This window comes from Gobius niger (genome assembly GCF_951799975.1).
Source record: "Gobius niger genome assembly, chromosome: 7".
Lineage (NCBI taxonomy): Eukaryota > Metazoa > Chordata > Actinopteri > Gobiiformes > Gobiidae > Gobius > Gobius niger.
The window spans coordinates 10,155,300-10,176,091 of NC_136858.1; the positions used below are offsets into that span (position 1 = coordinate 10,155,300).

The 20,792-nt window shown below is 40.9% G+C and overlaps 1 protein-coding gene across 1 annotated transcript in view; it reads left to right on the forward strand.

Annotated features, from left to right (window-relative positions):
• sptbn1 (spectrin, beta, non-erythrocytic 1) overlaps positions 1 to 20,792 on the forward strand; it is a 133,684-nt gene that overhangs the window by 21,250 nt on the left and 91,642 nt on the right. Inside the window, exon 2 of the mRNA XM_079559846.1 lies at positions 7,729 to 7,827. The gene's annotated coding sequence lies outside the window, so the exon portion shown is untranslated. The remainder of the gene's footprint in view (positions 1 to 7,728; positions 7,828 to 20,792) is intronic.

A 20,792-nucleotide genomic window follows, 5' to 3' on the forward strand; every position in this document is an offset into this window, starting at 1 on the left:
ATATGTCCCCTTTAAAAAACCTCTGACCTCAACTGACTGTCTGTTTTGAGATCCGCAGAGGGTGGGCTTCAGGTGCTGGTGGAATGCCTCTGATCCCACCTTTTGATCGGACGAGGGGCATTTGGACAATAGCGCTACAGAAAGTGCACACGTCCTGTCAGAAAGATTAGATCGGACATCCCACAATGCACTGCAACATGAGCCATGGGCCAAGCAGGATTTAGGGCTGGGACAGACAGAGAGAGAGAGCGAGAGAGAGGGAGGGGGAAGGCGAAAGTGTTGGCAGCTGGCCAGAGTGATCTATGGGATGGATCGCCATGACGACACAGCAGTCTGGCCTGGGACTGTTTGGCCAGTGCAGTAGGCGGGATTATGTCAGAGGGGTGGGTGTATTTAGCAGCAGAGGATTAAGTCATATTGATTCATTTGGGCAATGTAAGTTAACTGTCTTCCTGGAATCGAACTGTAAACTAGGGCTCAATCATTTTGCAAAAAACATCAAGCTGATTTTTTTTGGTATTTTTTGTTGTTGTAATTTTACAGTTTCGATAAGATTTTCAAATTATTTTTTACAAATCACAACTCTTACAATTCTTCAGGAGCATTGAAACATGGAGATGGCAGAAAATTCTTTTTTGCTTTAGTCAAAATCTGTCGAAAGGGTAAATGGAAAGGGGGAAGGCACAATGTATATTAGTGCATATTTGATCTATAAGTGACCCAGTGACCCAATTTTCCATCTTGATGGTCTCTAGAACGTTTCTGGTAGGTTTTCTGGATGGAATGTATGGGTATCCGTGGAGATGGTTCAATCAGCAGAGAAACCCACCAGAAACCCCAAAAAAACCTATTGATTCTGGAGCGTCCCAGAGGTCACCTGGATTGAAATTAAAGGCACCATGGTAACCTCTCATACAGCCGCTTATTCAACGAAAGGTGAAATATATACGCTTTTTTTTGGGATAAAAAGCTTTATATTGCAACTTTTTTTTTTTTTTTAACAAGATACTGTATTTCCTGGGGTAGGCTCGCAACCTACGAAAGATGGTTCCACAACCAACTTTTGGGTTGATAACGATGATGACACTATAGTTTTGCAAATAATCAGAAAATATGCAAAAAGTGCATTTAAATTTAGAAATTTTGTCGCTCAGAACGATAGTTGAACAAAACTACAGAAAAATCATGTATGTTATACACTTTAAGAGACTTGTATATTTTATAATTTTTTGCTGGTTTCTTAACATTGGAGATATACTCGATTTTTAATCATCTAAACGGCAATTTCGATATTATCTTGTGTTGACAATATCTTGCCCACCAGTTGAGAAACAGTGGACGAATTTAAAGGTTTTGCAAGTTTCACATATAGAATTCCATGGAGATAGGATTGTTTTTTTGTTTTTGTATTAAATATGATTTTACTGAAATAATTGCAGCCTTAGAACTTTACAGGTTTAGCATATCGCAATTTAGATTATATTTCTATTAATACCTAAACTAGCTAAACTTTGTGTTGGAACCACGGCTCAAATTTGCTATATTGTTATGTGGCTAAATTGCTTCAAGTTGAAGGAAAGATGGATGGTTGAGCTAAAAACGACCCTGTTTGGGGCTGATCTTGCATGTCTTCTTAACGTGTGGATATAAAAGGTGACAAATATGCGAGAGGTAAACAGCCCTTGACCCTGCCTAAGTGGTCCTTAAAAACGTCTGGAAGCCTCACTCTGAATTTGGAGAAGTGTGTGCCAGTAGCTGTACGAGCTGCCGTCATCAGTTGCTGTTTTAACAGTTGTGACTGACGCTAGCTGATAGCATTGTTGTAGAAACAAATTTAGTTGAGCTTATGTTGTGCGTATAAATAGTGCATCAATACAACCAAGCACTTTATAAAATTAGTTTGTTTTTGATCGATAACTAAGCTATAATACACTAATTTGGCTCTCCACAAGGTTTGTTTTCAGCCCCTATTCTTTTCAATCGCAACTAAGCCTCTAGCGAAAGGACAAGTCACAAAATTCCGCATTCACTTCGGCTTTGATTTATTTCGTTTTCTAATAGCCTTGTTGTTGCATGCGTTTATCTTTATCTCTATGCAAATACTACTGACTGTTAGTCGTTAGTATTTGCATAGTTTAGGCTGTATTTGTCTGGCGTAGCAGTGTATTCTGGTGATTGCATGCAAGTCTTGGAAATCAATACAAAAGTACAAGTTGTTATATTTTCTGTTATGAAACTGAGCTCAAGGCTTGACAGCTGGATAATGTTGGTATTACGACTTGGCTGTAATAGCCTGGCGAGTACTCTTTACGTGTCGGCTACATCTGTGGTATTTATTTACATTCAACATCTGGCTGTCAGATCCACCAGTTTCAAGTTAGAAGAGGTTGAAATTTCAAGAGGCACAGTATACAATGCATACCATATGGATAAGAATAAGAATTTGTCTTTTGTAGAGGCGGGTAATATATTGTCTACAAGATCATATTGTTGTTGGAAGATATGAAAAAATGGCAATATCCTGTACATAATGACTAAAAACATTTTTAGATAGTTTGCAAAAAATATTGCTTCACTGTATCCAAGTAAGTCCCATAAAAAACAGTGAGACCCGTTAGTCAGCTGTGTAATAAAGACATACGAAGTGAAAATAGTCTAAACAGTTGCTACACCACTTGTGAAGCAAGAAGCTAACCCCTGACAAAACACCATTTAGCCCTAAACTAAACATTCAAAGCTTTGTTAATGTTGGCCCGCGCCCTCTCTCTCATTTATAAATACAAGTACTTAGCCAGATTTGTGGATGCGCCTGCTTATGAAGAGTTACGGCAGGCCTATTTTAGCGCAGGGCGGGTGTGTAGTGAGCTAACATCTGTGAGGGCAGCCGGTCATCTGAAGGATATGAGCTGGAATGGTATTAGACACATGTGCGCTGGCAAGTCACGTGATGTGTTGGGACGAAGGGAAAGGGGTGTGGTTCAGACGGGACAGGAATACAGAGAGCGGAGGGAGAATATAAGGAAGAGAGTCCGTTTGAAAATGTCTGGATTTGTTTTCTCCGGCTTGTTTACTAGTTGGCGCAGTCCTAGCAGCAGCCAATGGCCCCGCCCTCCTTTTCATCCCCCCTTTGGGAGGTCCCGTCTCCACCAGAGCTTGGGAACAGGCCGTTCTCAGAAGCAAAGACCCCTGTACAGTACGAGGCGGAAGTTTACGATGGTTGGGTGGTTTACGCTTTTGTGCCCCAGCAAGAAGGTTCGATTCTGGGACTTTAGTTTGCTTTCCCCATGTTGGGTGGGTTATCTTCAAATGCTCCGGTCTGACTTCACATAACATTACATCATCATCATCATCAAGCCACACCAGAGGATATCTGTCTCTATCTCTATCTATATCTTGGTCTCCACAGATATATTTTTCTTCTGTACCTATTTTCAATACTTTTCTTGTTCTGATACCAACAGTACTTATCGTTTAATGGTACCGAGCCCTATCCCTCTCTGACTTTGTCGTCGACTTTGAGATTTCAGCAGCCGCTGGTCACAGCTCTGCAAAACACTGAGAGGTTAATCCTTCCTCCAAGCTATATGATCCTATGTCAAGATCTGGAGATGGGTCCTTAGACACTTGTGTCCACCCAATGCCCCCATCGGTTTGAGGAAGGGGCAAGAATTTTGACTGTCATGAACACATGGCAGTAATGTCGCACATACTATTTCTAATGCTAGTTATTAGTCAAGGCTACGTTCACCTTAGCTGGCCTTACACATCATTGCAGTTGACATTGACCTATAACACACTAAACACAAAATAAGGTCTTGCTATCCTCTCGACAACCTGTTCTTAAAACATTTTGCGATACAAGAAAACCCAATGTTGATTCCACATTATGCTAAATAAAGATGGCACAGATTGTTAAATTATCTTTATGTGAAAAATATTTTTCAGTAATAACCTCACTTGCATTTGAGAATATGTCTGTAGAGGTCTAGCCCCAATGACTGCAGTCTATGCCTTATTTTAGAATTGAATTGTTAACGTTAATAATAGAGAAATCTGGTGCACTTGTTGATTTGACAAGCGACCTGCTGGCTAGCTAGTGCGTCGATTGTGATCTCCAAGACGGCACAATCCTACAGTACCGGTGCTGTGACACTGGGACAAGGTCAGACGCCCCATAAAAAGACCTGTCCCATATAACAACCGCTCCTCTTGTCTGTGCACATAAACACACAAATGGACTTTACTGCCCAATAAAACAGGATTTTCCTACTGCTTTTACTGTTCCGCTACTGCCTTCATCTCTGTGGGACGCCACTTTGCAATTTGGGTAATGGGGCTGAATCTTTTCAGCAACAGAAATTTGTTCAAATTGCCTTCTGCACCGATGTTGTTATGTAAGCTTTTGCATTTGTACCATTTGTAGCCCTCGCGTTGTTGTGGGAAACGCGGTTTCCTAATCTGCAGATGCGGTTGGTCCAGCTGCGTCCTGTCCGCGGTGCTACATTCTTGTGTCCAGGACGAGGGTGATGGAAGTGGGCTGCGCTGGGCCGTGCCGCTCCCTAACTGTGCGACGGTTGCTCCTATGAGATCTGTTCAGTGTCAGAGAGAGAGAGATGCAGGCCTGGTGGTGCTCTGTGCTCCTGATAAGTAGAATTGGGTTATCTGCTCCCAGTGGAGATGCATTTCAAAACCATCTTCTTCCTTTCCCTCTGCATTCCCCTCAAACTCTTTGACCTTCACAGCATGTCCTCCAAAGATATGCATAAAACATTGTGTTTCACATCTTCTAAACAGAGTACATTTTTTAAAAGAGTGTAACCATCTTATAATGTTTTCGTTCATTTATTTTATTATCAAAAACATACCTGGTGTTTGTGTAATTCTTCTCACAAGCTTTAAAAGTTGTTGATTAGCTTGTCCAGCCAGACCACTCTCTTCTATTTATTCTTAACGGGAGAGTAGTCTGGAAATGAAGCCCGACGAGGCAGCTTACAGTGGAGGTGGGATTTATGACGAGTAGCCAATCAGAGGGGTGCAATGAAGTGACATAAACAAACATGGCGGCGCACTAGTGGCTTGAGTGAAGGATTTGCACACTGTTCAGTCAGTGTGATGTGACATAAACATGTGACATTGCGCTGAAACTGATTTTAATCGTGCATACCAGGACTTAAGAATGATTAGCATGAGCTACAAGAGCTTTGTTGATGTCAGGCCGAGGCACATCATTTGCTGAAGTTTACATGAAAAACATCAGGTCCAAGATGCTAAACTAGCCTTTAGCTATCCCCATGCTAGCCCCGGCCGCCTGCGCAGAGCGTTTAAAGAAAACTACAAACACGCACAGGGTGTCGTTCGCTCAGTGAGCTGCTCTGATTGGCTCAATTGACTTCTCCAGATGTGTCTCTGCCAGAGCTGTCGGTCATGCCCAGACCCACTTCCTTTCGATGAGAAAGAAGTGGGTCTGGCTGGTCAGGCTACTTGTTGATGTCATGAGATGCTGGTCCTACATCCGGACAGCTTTAGCTGGGCTTGTTCTGATCTTTTCAAACTCAAATTGCATTCACCACAAAGCCTGTTTAGATTGACCAGATAAGGTAACACATAAGACAAACTGCAGGCGCAACTTATTTTTTCTTTTTTCACTAATTTTGCTGAATGAGTCTTGAATTCATTGTATAGAAATATTACTATCATCAAACCATTCTCAAAGGAGCTGTACTTGCATTTTCCAATTTTCAAGCCAAGTTGTTTACTCACAGTAGAGTGGAATTAATTTTACCCATGAGTGTATGTATTGCAATACTTTCAATTTGCATTTGGTAATTGTGTTTGGAGACATTTTTATCATGCACTCTTTCGTCAGCACTTTGTTACATTTTGTGTCAATGCAGTGTTTAATCTTAACAGTTTAAATGTCAAATGGCCGTTGGTTCATAAACTTTGGACACATGACAGTTTTCTTTATACATATTTTAAGGTAAACATATCATATTACATCTTACTGTATCGCAATATGTGTCGGATCGGCCCCTGAGTATCGTGATATGTAATCGGATCGTGGCAAAAGTGTATCGTCCCAGCCCTAACTGATGCTAAAAACAATTAGCCTGGCGCTAGCTCACATTACTGGGCCTCTCCACTCACTGAAAAGTGTGAAATGTGCTTTCAAATTCATCTCCATTAAAAATTTGGATTTTAAGAATGTGTTAAAAAGTTAGGAATGAGTTTTTATTACAACTATTCATTTTGAATTGGCTCCTTTTTGTGATTTGAAAATGTGAAAATCGGGTAAGTTTTTCATTTGTTTCCTTGGCAATCCTAAAATTGTTTTATTGTCCCTTAGACGCAGCGGTAGACAACATTATATTGATCCGAACTTCAGCTTAAATCCAGACTTCTCCAAAAGAATGGCACTCAAAAAAGTTCATTCGAAGTTCGAATTTGCCCCAAATGTCACGCTCCAGACTTGGAAACCTCACAGTAACATGTGAAAAGACTCGTCCTTTTCTTCTCATTCCACGTCTCCCTCTGGTTAATGTCCGTTTAACTTCATTATAGCGTCTGCATGAGAGCCACTTCTAGGCCCTTTTCTCTCCTTCTATGTGTCCCAGCAGTGTTCCCATAGCTACAATCGTCCCATCTGTCTGCACTTTCAGACACACTGGGGCTTTTGACGACCACGGAGAAAAGGAAGAATCGGCCTGTTTATCGGAGAATATCACATCTTCCCTTGGGCTGTTGGCTGCTGGCGTTTGCGGTGTACTTGCGGTGTTCTGTGTTGGGGAAATGGGGCCATAAAGAAAAAGTGTCTTGAAAAGGCTTGTAACACATACAGCCGATCATGTGGAGATGGTGCGTGGGTGCGTTTAGCGCTTCGGGTCAATTGTCCAATCGGAGAGCTGTTGTCAGGAGAGGAGTGATGGCTGGGTTAACACGGTTGGCGTTGTTGGCTGGATGTCATGGTTATTGTCAGCGATGAGAATTCCAGTTTTTGTTTGCCAAAGTGTAATGTATATTCTACCTTTCCTATAGATATACATTTCTAAATAGGGCTGCGTAATCCATCTTAATTTGAAATGGTTGCAATTAGCAAATTAAAAGGTTGCAACAAAATAAACTCATTCCATGTGTTCTAAATCCTGATTGTGATTTGATTCATGTTTTACATTCTCAATATATGTCATAAAAGACCCTATTTAACCATTTTTTACTAGGGCTTGGGACAAAGGACTACAGATCTTTAAAGGTCGACGTATCTGTCCAAATGGTCGAAGTTAATGCATGTACATTTTGACTGAGGTTTAGTTGTTTTTAACAAACTTGAAGCAAACTGATAGCCATTTTACAATATTGGCTAAGTATCGGCCCGATATATCGGCCAACCTCTAATTTTTACTACATAGGTTTGTCAAAAATAATGCAAATATTTTATCCATTGTATTGGAAGTTGTACACACATTTTCTTGCTCAAAAGTTTGGCAGTTGTCTCCAATTTACTTTTGAAATATCCCATTATTCATCCATTTCATTGAATGTTTGCAAGTGTCAAGAAATTAAATATTCATTCTTCATAGCATTAAGTATTTCAGCATTAAAATACATTTAAAAAGCGTACATTTGACTTGCTGCTACTTGTTAAAACCTTAACTTACATTTCAAATCCAAAAGAAAACCCTGCATTGAATTTCAACAAGTTAAATGTTAATTTGTTTTCCTGTTTTCCAGGATCTTTGGTCGCTGGAGCCTGAAGCAGCCTGACGGAGACTCAAAGGAGACAACATTAGGACTGAACAAGTTTATGGACATTTCCCAACCAGGCTGTAAGTACAGTAAACACAGGCTAATGCTAACTAGTCCAGGAATCAACAGCCTTCAAGCAACTACTGTAGTTGTGACATTGTGCAATTGAATTCCTACAAAGTCTTACCTCACTTTACCCAGAAGCTAAAACCTGTCCATAAGTGCATCTGCTTTGTTACTGTAGATTTTTCCGACACGTAATTGGATATATCTGGCATCCTTTCAGCCTCAAAAACACAATATTGTTAGGAGGATTTCATCCGCCTGGCTTGGATCTACCTGTATGTTTCATAGCACCTTCAAACTCTGAAGCCTCATGTGAGAAATGTCTTCCAAAAGTTTGCTCCTCGAAGACGTAAGGCCTTTTCCCTCAAAACCATCAAAAAGCTCATTCCTGTCCTATTTTTTCAGTTGAAATCAAAGCGGCTCACGGTATTTGGTTTTGGACAGAGGGTGGGTCAAATGTGTTGCATGACAGGAAAACAGTGGAGAGGGGATTGGAATTTTCAGAATTTTAGCCATAACAAAAACAACAGGTTAGACTACCAGTTTTACTGGAAGATGGTTTACACCAATGGTTCCCAAAGTGGGGTCCAGGGCCTTCTGGTTGGCCTCAGAGACACCCCCAAAGCCAGTCAACAAAACAAGTACATTATAAAAGCGAGAAACAGAAAGTGTTTGATAGGGAGATCTGGCACAATCTTTGTGTTTATGAATCCGTACTTTCTACTTTGAATACCTTTTTAAAGTATTTTCTACAGTTAAGTACTTTAACTTCAGTAATCATTTGATAGAACAAATGTAGCATCTGTACTTTTACTCAAATAATGATATGATTTACTTATATAAACCATTCAAGAAGTTGCTAATGTTAACTACTTACCTTTTAGCTTGAGCTATCAAACAGTCGACTATTTCCACTCTGCGAAATAGTCGATTGTTTAGTGGATCAAAGTCGGCTTCTTTATAAATGTGATTTTGTGATTGATATTTTTCCATGAAGTGATAAAATCACTTAAGGTGAGGCTGATGAAAATCCTCCTGCTTCTGTGGAGATGAGGATATTGCAAAGGTGACTTTGACGTGATAATATGTCCAATGGTTTCTATAGCACGGGCAGTCCGTAATCGGGCTGTTATCTCTGGGAGAATGTTCTGGATTCTTTCTCACAGTCTGCCCTGTACAGAGTAGATATCACCACCACTGTTTACACTGCCATTCATGTGGAGGTATTACACACATTCTTGGCAAAACGCTTTCTACTATCGAGGGTAAATGACTTCCTGGATTACTCCGAGTTATTAGGATTTTTTTTTTTTATCCTGGCTGTCAGAGGAAACTGACCTCGGAGTTGGTCATTTATCCCTGTGTTCACATCCACAACCTTCGAAATATCAGGAAGTGTTCTGCACACAAAGTTTTATCAAAAAATGTTTTCTCATTGTTATTTTTTAGTGGCATTGGCATTGTCGGTGCAGCCATCTTGACTACCTAGCATGTTATTTATTTAGACAATGTGTGACTTTGCTTATACTTTTTAAATTTTCTATCGCTGTGTTGTTAACATCTAGCGATAAGTGCTTGTTATTGTCTGCAAACGTAAAACCCGCTTCCTTACAGCAGTACTGCCACGTATTTGGCTTGGACCACCAATAGTGCAGAGTCAGACGAGATCGGCAGGCACTACACTTGATGGATTTTTGTAAGTTTGTGACCAGTGTTTTTCTTGCATTTTTTAGGATCAGGCTGCACTGACCGGCCTTCCTTCTTTACTTTTGTTATCGCTATCAAATGATACAATGGCACAGTGGAAATTCACACATGGATAGATCAGAGAGTAGGCAGTTAAAACCTTGCTCACCTTGCCCAAAACCAAAGTAATAATTATAAGGCTAGACAACAACTAAAATCAGCCCCGTTTGTTAAATAAACATTTCAGTTGGCAATAAACCAAGCCTAAGGATAGCTAGCCCATTTACGTCACCCGTCCAGACTACTCTTTCTCTGTCTGCCATGTTGTAGTTTGGACCTTGTAAAAAAAAAATTACAGCAAGACCGTTTTTACTACTCTTCATGAGCCCATCTCCACACAAAGATGCTATATACCGCTGGATGCTCCACTACTACAGTATATTTACGCTCGGGGCGCTCATTGAAGTATTAAAACCGTAAACTATCTCTGTAGGGAGGCAGAGGTGTAGTGGAGCATCGCTCTTGTACATTTTAACGATGTGGGGAGTGGGGGCCGGGGTTTTAAAACCTGCCTGCATGTGTCCTCCGTGAGCCGAGGACACGCTATCCTTTGTTCAACCAGGAAATGGAGCTGTCATAGCGCAGGCTAGCTCACTGCACTCAGGACCCTCATGGATAATTGATGGAGCCGTGGCATAAAAAGCAGACTGGGGTGTGTTCAGGAGAACTAGTGGCTCCTAGTTTGGATGTTAAAGATTATGGTTTAGAGTATTACAAAAAATATGTTAATGAATAATGTCTTTTTTTTTTTTAAGGGATATTTCAAGATGTTTGACATAGGGCCTCATTTCCTAGTTATCAAGAGTGTTGTTTATTTCTGGAGATTTTTTTTTTTTTAATTCATGCAGTCCTTATATTTGAAGAGTTTCGTGGTGCTAGGCTGGTGCTAGGCTGGTGCTACGCTAGCGCATTTCTACGGTATCAGCTAGCCTGCATTAAAAACAGTCTGACCCGCTCCACAGTGCACCTGAGGCAAATCACTTATAACACCAGACTAACCATATAAATGTCTGTGTCGATAGAACCATTTTTGAAATATCACTGACCTTGCATCACATAAATTGTCGCATTTTGAGGGACTATTTTCTAGCAGATCACTCCGCCGCTGCGTAGCTTACAATCATGAAGCTGATGCTGCTCAAATACAAGTTATTTTAAATGCAAAATGGTTAAATTATTCTATCGACACAGACATTTATATGGTTAGTCTGGCGTTAGAAGTGATTTGCCTCAGGTGCACTGTGGAGCGGGTCAGACTGTTTTTAATGCAGGCTAATGCGCTAGCCTTGCACTAGCCTAGCGCCACAAAACTCTTCAAATATAATGACTGCATGAATTTAAAAAAAAATCCTGAAATATTCCTTTAAGTTGTCTTTGTACAATTTAGAAGCTAGCTCGTATTGATTCATATTAGTTAATCTGCAATATCAGCTAACTGACATAAACCCATAAGACCTATCATGAGCTGCTAGAAATCTACACAAACCGTAAACCGGGAGCAATGTTGAGTTGAACTTGAAAAACCTAGTAATTTTGTAGCTAAAGGACTCTAAGCATCAGAGCACATGGCTACTTAGCATGAACTAAACAAAGCTCGTAAATTTGAGCAGTTTGTCATACTACACAGTATCATTTCTTTATTTATTTTTGTCTTAATTGAAGAAATGTGCAAATTTCCCATTTAATTATGTTGCAGTTTTTGCAGACATTTGTAGAAAAAAAGAGCTGTGCGGTGTCTGCAGCACTAATGCTAAAAACAATTAGCCTAGTGGATGCTAACAATGTAAACATTACCCGGGCCACTCTGATCGCACTCGGTTAACAGCTTTGAAAGATATTTCTATACTGATCCTTGTAAAGAGTTGGGATGTTAGGAATGTATTAGAAAAGTTGGGACCACAACCAGCAATTTGAAATGAATTAGCTTTCTCTTTTTCCAGTTTAAAAGCACAAAAATGGCTACAGGGCCTTTAACAACTATTTTGATAATAAATGTTGGCTCAGGTTAGAGGATTCATCTGCTGATCCACTTTGTAAGAATGCAGTGGTAGTCGGACGTGCTTTTGGGACTTATTGGCAGCCATGCATCCATCAATCTACCCCAGGGCAGCTGCGACTACATTTGTATCTATGCATCTGATTATATGTGGATATACTTGGGTTTGTTCCTGCCTCTGTCAGTTTGGTAACTAATTTGATTCGGTCATGCTTTGTGGTCTCTCATTAGAATGAATTATTAAAAAAAAAATCTTGACTTTGTCTGTTTGAATCCATGCAGAGAAAAACATGCCGCCCGACTGAGTAAATGCGAGCACATGACTTATTGATACTGAGCCCCCTCCCCTCTCTCCTCCTTGTAGTACTCTGGGTAAGACAGCTAGTGGAGGGGAACACAGCGCAAAGCTAATCTCCTCACTGGGCTGTGAAATCAAGAGCTCCAGTGCCGCGTTTTAAATCCCTCCATATGAAAAAAAACAAACCCATAGTCTTAGTGTCTCTCGGTCTCTTCGCTGCCTGTCTCTTTGAGTGCAGAGCTCGCTCGCCCTCTTTTATCTGGGCAGAGTGATGTCATGCGCCCCGACTGCGGACACATTCCTGAGCTTTATAGTAGTCTCCCTTTTGTCATCCGGGCCCATTGTGCGGAACTGTGGACACGTACTGCTCTGTCCGGGTCTGGGTGGACGGTGTGGGAAGTGGAATGAGAAAGTTTTAGATCAAAGTAAGGCCAGGTTTGGGATGATTTTTTCTTGCTAATGATGCTAATACTGTAAATATCCTTGTGAATTAGCCTAGCCTGAAGTCACCAGATGGGTATTTACAAAAGTTTGAGAGTTGGAAGCTAAGCAGCTATGCTAACCCGTGATCGTAAAACACACAATTTGTACTAAACTTTTATTTGAAAATGTATATTTCAAATCATTATTCAGTCATTATTCAACTTTGCAAAAAAATTTAGGTAGTCATTATTTTGTAGCATAGCTGTTAAACTTAATTGGAAGCACAAGCCTATAGTCTATAGCAGTGGTTCTCAACCTGGGGGTCGGGACCCCCAAGGGGGTCGCGAGACAAATTTGGGGGGTCGCCAGATCATTTAGATAAAATATACATATTTTCATTAGCATATAATCAAATGTTTTATTGTAGCATGTGTTTGCTACATTACCAGAGTACCATTATTTGATCATAGTTTAATGAATTTTATTTCAGCAATTTGTTTTTTTCTTTGTTTTTTAAGAATTATGAAGGCTAATGTTCCTATTTTTCACGGTAAAACCCGGGCCGGGGGGTCACGAACCCCTTTACCTGTTATAATGGGGGTCGCGGCTCCAAAAGGTTGAGAACCACTGGTCTATAGCACCCTGTTCAAACGTGAACAGGGTGGATCGCTAGTGCTAGCACTGTGCTAATTTAGCCTCTGACTTCCTGGTTCGTCTGGGCGGAAAATACACTATATTCTTCTGACACACAACTGCACTTTTTCTTTCACAAATGTTGCGTTTACAATGTAAATCTACAGTGCCAAATGAAATTTACTCTACTACAGGAAAATAATTTGGTTACCAAACCTTTTTGTTTTGTTTATGAACTGAAATAATGACGCTTGATAATTTGAATTTGTGACTTGTGGTTTAAACTTGCATTCATACTTCTCTTACATCTCAATTCTTCCCACGGACAGGTTTCTAAGCATGTTCAACACTTTTCAGGAAGTAGGGTGACCCAGGCGGATCGCTATATTAGCCTCCAATAGGCTAGTTGTTATTAGCATTGCTGCTACTTCTAGGTTTTTCTTCGCTCAAAATGCGCAGCTAACGCCAAGCAGCGTTTTTTGTCTAGAAATGTCTAACCCTATATGTAATGGGGGGAAATGGATTGCATGGTATAATGATCAGTGTGATTGCTATTTCAGATATTTGTGTTTGTTGTAAGGCACATTTAGCTGCTTTTCTGTATGAACTCTGCCTTTTAGAAAAATACAATAAAACTGCCTTGCCTAGAAAAACAGCTTCAGTCCCCTTTAAACTGGGGGAAAAAAACAAAAAATGATCTGGGAAAATAAATGAGAAATGATGTTCCCTCATCCACAGCTCTGTCCTCAGATCAACTGTCCATTGTCCCACTCAGTCTTTTTAAACAACTCTCTGGTCTTCACTCGGACCTAAGGATCCGCGTCAGTCTCGGAGAATGCACTCTGACATAAGTGTTCTAGCCCTGTTTGTGCGGCTGCAGACTCACTGCTGTCAGCATGGCGGTACAGCACACTGACTCCTCCATGCTTTTAGCCACTTTAGCATCTATCTATCTGCATTAGCTGAATCCGAGCGTGTCTATTATCTCCTAACAGCGCAGGAGACCAAAACAAAGCATCCACTGGAGAAGCTCTCATCGATTCCCAAGATATGAATCTGTCCATTTAGACGGAGGGCAGTGACTGGAAATGATGATCCAGTAATGCAAGGACGGCAGCATATGGGTGTTTGTATTAGAGTGATGGGGGATTGTTTTCTGCTCGCAGCTGCATCGACTGTATAAGACAGAGCAAAAGTCAGTTTTGGCCCATTGCCATGTATTGGGTTAAGATTATTGAGCTTGCTTTGTTTTTTTATTTCAGTGCCGGTGCAAATCAACTATCTAAAGAAACATTTCAAAGACATACATACCTGGAGCTGAGTCATTCCTTCATGCATTAATCTTTGTATGTCTCCCTCTATTGGCCCTTCTCGCCAGCCAGACTACGCACTCCAGAGGTTCCAATAGTTGTGATTGACAGGCTGATTAATCAATCAGAGGAATGGATGGCCTGTCTAACATATGGCGGCTTAGCTTCCACGGGTGTGGAAATATGAAAAAATAACAAACCTAAAATGGCCTCGAAGATTGAAAAACAGTGCCCTCTCCTGCCGCATCAACAGGCCAACAACTTAACTGTATCAATTACGTGAGATAAGTTATAAAGTTATAAAGTATTTGAGTGCCGCGTTACAAATGTGCATCTGTGACTGGCGCGATAATTTTAAGTAGGAAATGATGGGAGTTGTATGAGTGGCGAGCCAGCCAGGCTAATTATTCGCCCCTTTTTTTTTGAGGAGGAGACAAGCAAAATGTTCTTCTTTGAGCTTTAAAGCAATACTAAGTAACTTGTTTACCATAATAAATTCTTTCCGTTGCGACTAAACTGCCACCGGATTGGAGCACCAATACACACTAATGGAATCGCGAAGAAGCACCACTTAAACAGTATTTACAGCCAAGTTTGAGTGAAAAAAAATATCTCCATTGTGTAATTGGATGTACAATATCCCTCTCTCCCTTTGTCTTTTCTGTCAGTGTAGTCTTTACTCTCACGGACAATGCTACATATATTTGAGCAACATGCTACGACATCTGTAGTACTGCTTTAAACCAGGTTGTAAGATCGTTCTTTTGTCAGAAACGGACCTGAAATAGTATTTCTTCCTTTCTTCCTTCTACAATCTCCACTTCCTGCTTCACATTGTGTCATAGGAAAAGCACAAAACTGTCCCCTACATTTTTAAAGCCCATTATCCAACATTGTTGTTAGCCACGTTGTTAGATGAAAGAGAGGGTCCACTGCTGTCCCACTGCTGCCTGCAGGGGGAGCTCCAGGCCAACTCTTCACCTGCCCTGACCTCTGTTTTAAAGTGACTAACCTAATGCATTTCAACTTCCTTTTAGTCAATTTGAAGATTCCGAATGGAAAAGGTCCTTGTAAAAGTAAAAACTATGTAATATTCTGAAGAGTTTGTAACTGCAAGATTACAAACTCAAGTCAAAGCTATGGTACCCAAGTGGCTAAAAGAAAAAACAACGAAGCTTAGCAACAAAATATAAGCTGGTGATCTAGATTCCAAAGAAGTATAATCTCCCCCCACTTTAATTTTAGCATCTGCCAGACAGTACAAAGATGACACTGATCTGAAACATCTGTCGAACCCACATTTCACCATCCTTTGACATCCCACATTGCGCCAGGCGAAGCCGCACCGAGCATATCTGCACGTCGACACGGTGTTTCAGTTCGCCGGAGAGGACCTTGAGACACAGAATGCTAATTTATTTTGGTAGATATCAGGATTTATGTTTTGAATTGATGCATGCGTGGAGGTTTCTTAAAGACTTGCAGCACCACTGACTGATAAGACTAGCATGCTACATTCCACTTCTTCCCTGTGGCATCAGGGGGTTATGTTCAAGGTCGCTCATGGTTGTCGGCCCGGACAATATTACAAGCAGTGAATCATGCAAGGTCAGATTTCAGTTTTCTTTTTTTGCAAAGCGAGGATTGTAAGTGCGAGCCTGTACTCACTTCAAATGGACGGGCATGTAAGCGTAAAGTCTACTTCGGTCGGTGATTTTGTGTCGTTCTATCAGAGTCTGTCAAGTTATAAATTACAATAACATATGGTCAATTCAGTGGGATCTTCACAGGGAAGCAAAGAAACTTCCAAATGTACCCAATACACTTATTATTACAAGAAATGGTAGCTTAAAAGACTTTCTGAAAATGTATCTTTAACACAATGTAAGCTTTATTCTCTTTAAAAGGAATTGTCGCCTAATTGCTGACCAAATCCTTTGAGCTTTTGAACTGTCTTTTTTCCCCCAGTAAAATAGCTCAAAGACCCCTTGAATTTTATTATTTGTATTTAATATGTCAAGAAAAGAAACCTTAAATCTTAAGCTTGGCACTAAATTTTCATTTTTATGATGTCTTACCCTAGAATTCTTTAAATAATTGAAATCACGATTATTCAAACAATTATTTGTTACCTTAAAAAAAGGTATTTATTTTGTTTATGTATTTATTAATAACAAAAACTATGCTGAATATTTTCTGTTTTCTGAACAGTCCTAAAAGTACATGATTTCAAGTATGCCTCGATTAAGGAGAGGTCTCTGTTTCACACCTGCCCCCTGCTGGCCAGCCCTCACACCTGTGCAAGTAAACTGAGCAGCGTGGCCTGATGACATCATCACACAGCGCCGTTTGTTTTTATGTCAGGCAAAAGCATGAGCCATGGCACGTGAAATGTGAAGGGAAAATAATCCCAGCAGCATAAAATAATGCAAGTCTGCTTTGCAAAAAAAATAATGATAGTAATTACATTTTTTGTAATCGTGTAGTGCAATAATCGAAATTGTAATTACATTTCGATTAATTGCACAGGAGTCAGCTGTTTTAACGGTCATGTTCATGTTTGAGCTGGCTGACCTTTGACCCCTTTGGTCAGCGGCGAATGAGCTAGCGCATTAGCCGTTAGCGTAAACACCCTTCAGCCTGTCATTAGCGACCACATGATTGCACGTTAGCACCACCACATGTTTTACCATTCCAAGGCGAGAGATTGTTCACTTTTTTTACTTTTTCATCTTCAGTCTCCATTATAGGCTTAGCGTGTGCATCCGGCCCATTTGCCCCATTGATGGACAATGGGGGGGGTTTCCATGGCGACGGTAACCGCATTAGCAGTTAACCTTCTGGGATAACCTAATTAAAGGGAGCAGTGCTGCTGACTGTCCAGCCCGACCCTCCAACTCTGTCAGATCCTGTTAGCTTCCGCCTGACTGTTCTGCTCAGCTGTTGGGCCTTGGCTTTTGTTTTAGCCCGTTTCCTCGATGGTGCCGTTTTTGGTTCCAAGTACAAAGTGCGTAAAAGTACGTCATAATTACACGGGAAGAGTAATTTTTGATCACCCACGGGTCGTGTGCGGGTGTCGGGTTGACTCACACTAATAACAGTCCATGCTCTGTCATTGTGCACATCACTGTCCCTGTTGAGCACAGGCAGACTGTAGACCAAGGAGAATGTGATATTCTTTACCTTTATCCGATCGCCCACTTCCTTTTTCTCATTCCTTTCCAAAAATTCCCACTTTAACCGAGTGCCTTTTCTCCAGATCAGCATTACCAAAATCTAAAAGCTTCTCAACTGGAGAGTTTACAGCCTATAGGCCAGTTTAATGCCTTATTTAAAAGACCTACAAAACTGACCTGAACTTTTTTGTTTTTGTCACTTCTTGTGTTAGATTTGGGTAATGCCAATCTGTAGAAAATGTACTCGGTTAAAGGAATAGGCCGCCGTTTTTCCATAATGAGATATGTTCTTACCTGAGCTTAGACCTGTGTGGTCTTTACGTGTGCCCTCAGTCAGGCAAAAACATCAAACCTGTTTTTAGCATTTAGCCCAGGGGTGTCAAACTCATTTTGGGTTGCGGGCTGAAATTCCGCTCCCATGGCGGGTCGCGGGCCACATATGAAAGATTATTTTTTTTCTCCAATAAATGAATAATAATAAGCTGTGATTTGGTCAAAGCCCAAACTTGACTGTAGCTTCATTAATAACAGCGGCTTACACTTGTATTGCACTTTACAAGCCTGTGTCACAAGTTCCTCAAAGCAGTACATAGTAGTCATTATTCATTCACTCCACACTCAGTGGTGGTAAGCTGTTATTGACGCCACAGTCGCCCTGAGGCAGATTGTCCATTTACCACGTGGCTATATAATTTGTTTTTCATATCCTGAGCTCTTATTATGTGAGTGCCCTCTGCTGGACACGTGTGGAATTATTTCCTTTTTTTAATTTAAGCTGCCCCCTAGTGGCTAGAATGATCATTCTGATTATTCTTTAAAAATTCATGACTCCGCACAGGAATGGGCTAGAGAGACTTACTTTTTACATACGCTGGAATTTATGCTCTACAGGACAGGGGCCGGATTAAATCACCTCTGGCTCAGACCCGTGGGCCGTATGTTTGACACCCCTGATGTAGTCTCTCCTCTTCTCTATGGGGCCAAACGAGGGTGAAGTTACCAAGCTCTTCCACGTTTCCCCTATTTAAATATAGTTACGTTAGTAGTTACACGATCCAAGTCTAGTCACACAAAAGTAAACATGTCGATTTTCTAAGCGGATAAAAAGGGGAACTATATTGTAAGGCGTAATAACACCATAGGAGCACATCGACTTCCGCGGAGTCAAGTCGAAGTGCTCCTAAGGTGTTATTGCGCCTTGTTTATTATTGGCAAAAACAATGGAAGTATTCATGTTACCTCTTTGATTCCTTCATTTATTCTTTACACTCGAAGCAGAACTTTGCTGAATGAAGCTGTGAAGAGGTCTGACTTGGTGTCTCTTTACCGGCCTCGATATTGTTTTTCATCACCTCTGTGGTGTCAGACTGGGACTAAGCATCTCCCGCTACACGGAGCCACCGCCGTCGTATAGCACTTGGCATTCTACATCCTTCTCTTTCATTCTCCAGAAGTTTAGACGTGATACCGTGGGGTCAGTCCTCCGCTGCTGGCCTACATGAGAGCGCCCTACATTCTGCTCCACCGCAGAGAGGACAGCGAGAGAGAGAGAGGGAGGGAGATGGTGTAACCGAGAAACATCGTCACCTGTCCTACATAGCCAGTGCTACACCTGTGAGCTCCTCTTAAAAAACACACCACTTCCATGACCCTGGCCCTAAAACGTCCCCGTCTCAATGACACTCAGGTACAGGTGCACAGGCTGGACTCCACCTGGGTGTCCGTCAGCAGGGTCAGACGGCCCTCTGTGTGCTATTTTCAGAAGTCTATGGCCAAAAAAAGATGAATTTAGTTAGTCATCGGGACACCATACAATACTTGGAGAACGGTAGATGAGAAGATTGTCAGTGTCCTAGTTTCGATTGGAGTGAGACTCTTGACGACATTCACTGCATGTTTGAATCACGTGCGGATCTAAACTCGGCGTAGCTTGATATTGTGCCAGATGAAACGAGTTGGTGGCACAGCAAGAAGGTCTTGGGTTCAATTCTCATCTTCTCCCCGTGTCCTGGTGGGTTACTACATTTTTAAATGGGCTCCAAAGGCACAAAATGTACATTACCAAGTGTTTTTGTTCCATTTAAAAGCCGTATGATACGCACTCCAGAACAGTAGGGGGCACTGTGCACATCTACTATGAATGAAAGTCGTACAGGTGGGGAATTTTTTGCATATTTGTATAGATTTTTTAAGACGCAAATTTAGCATTAAGTATTTTCTGCAGCAAATACTTTCACAGCTGCAGATTGAGGTCAATGGTAAACAGCGCAATGTCCCAGACTTCTACTTCCACTCAAGGCCCTAAACGAAGGCATTAAAAGAAGTAGGGCGGGGTACTGTTACATTTTTTTTTATGTACCAGTACTTTAACAATACTTGGTTCTCGATACGATCCTTTTTTTCCGTGATACCTATACTAAATATTTGTCATCTAGGATCAGATAACGATGTGTGGAAGATCTGCAAATGTACAATATCGGGTTCATCTCAAAACATGGGGAATAATTTGGGAAAAAATGGGGCAAAAAAAATCAGAATACATTTTGAGAAAATGTGGAAAATATTAGTAATAATAAATGGGGAAAATGTAGCAAATATTCAGAAAAAACTTTGGAAAATTGTACATACCATATCTGCTGAGGTCTACGTAGAACAGAAGGATGTTTTCAATCCAAATCAAGTTGTTTAACAGGATTTTTAAGATCCTGTGCACCCAGAAAGCGTCTATCTCTGTCGGATATGGCAGATGGATGGACAGATGGATGTAGATTCTGTATTTTTAGATTCATTTTTACAATTCTGAAATTCAAGTATCGATCGTTCACCATGGAAACCCAGCGTGCCTCCCACCCACGCCCGCTCCGTTCTCTCTCTCCTCTCCTGACTCCACAGAGCAGTCACTTCATGTCAGATACACATGGACTGATATCGTGACAGTGTTTACATGGGGCCACTCTAATGTCACAGGAAGAACAGATAAAGCGCTACCTGTTTGTTTTTGTGATTATGACAAAGTAGTCTCCTGGACAGACTACGAAACGCCATGTTTGCGCAACTTTAAAGTCTGTGCCCCTGCTCGTTTTAAGTACTTTGATGCTTGACAAAGATGCTGTGTTCGATCCCGATGAGTAATCATACTTTGAAAAATGTGTTGGTATATTGTAAAGTATGGCTAAAATATTTTTATTTAAACATTCAAGACATTTCTCAAGTATCCTACTACTTACAACATAACAATTTGTAGAACACAAGAGTCTTTCAACATTTTTTAATGAAAAGTATATTTTTACATATTTTTGTTTTGAGATTACATTGACCTTTTGAACCTGCACATGAATTCCTCTGCCACTTCTACATCTATAGCCATTGGGATTCTGTGGCCTAATTCAGAGTTGGGTTAA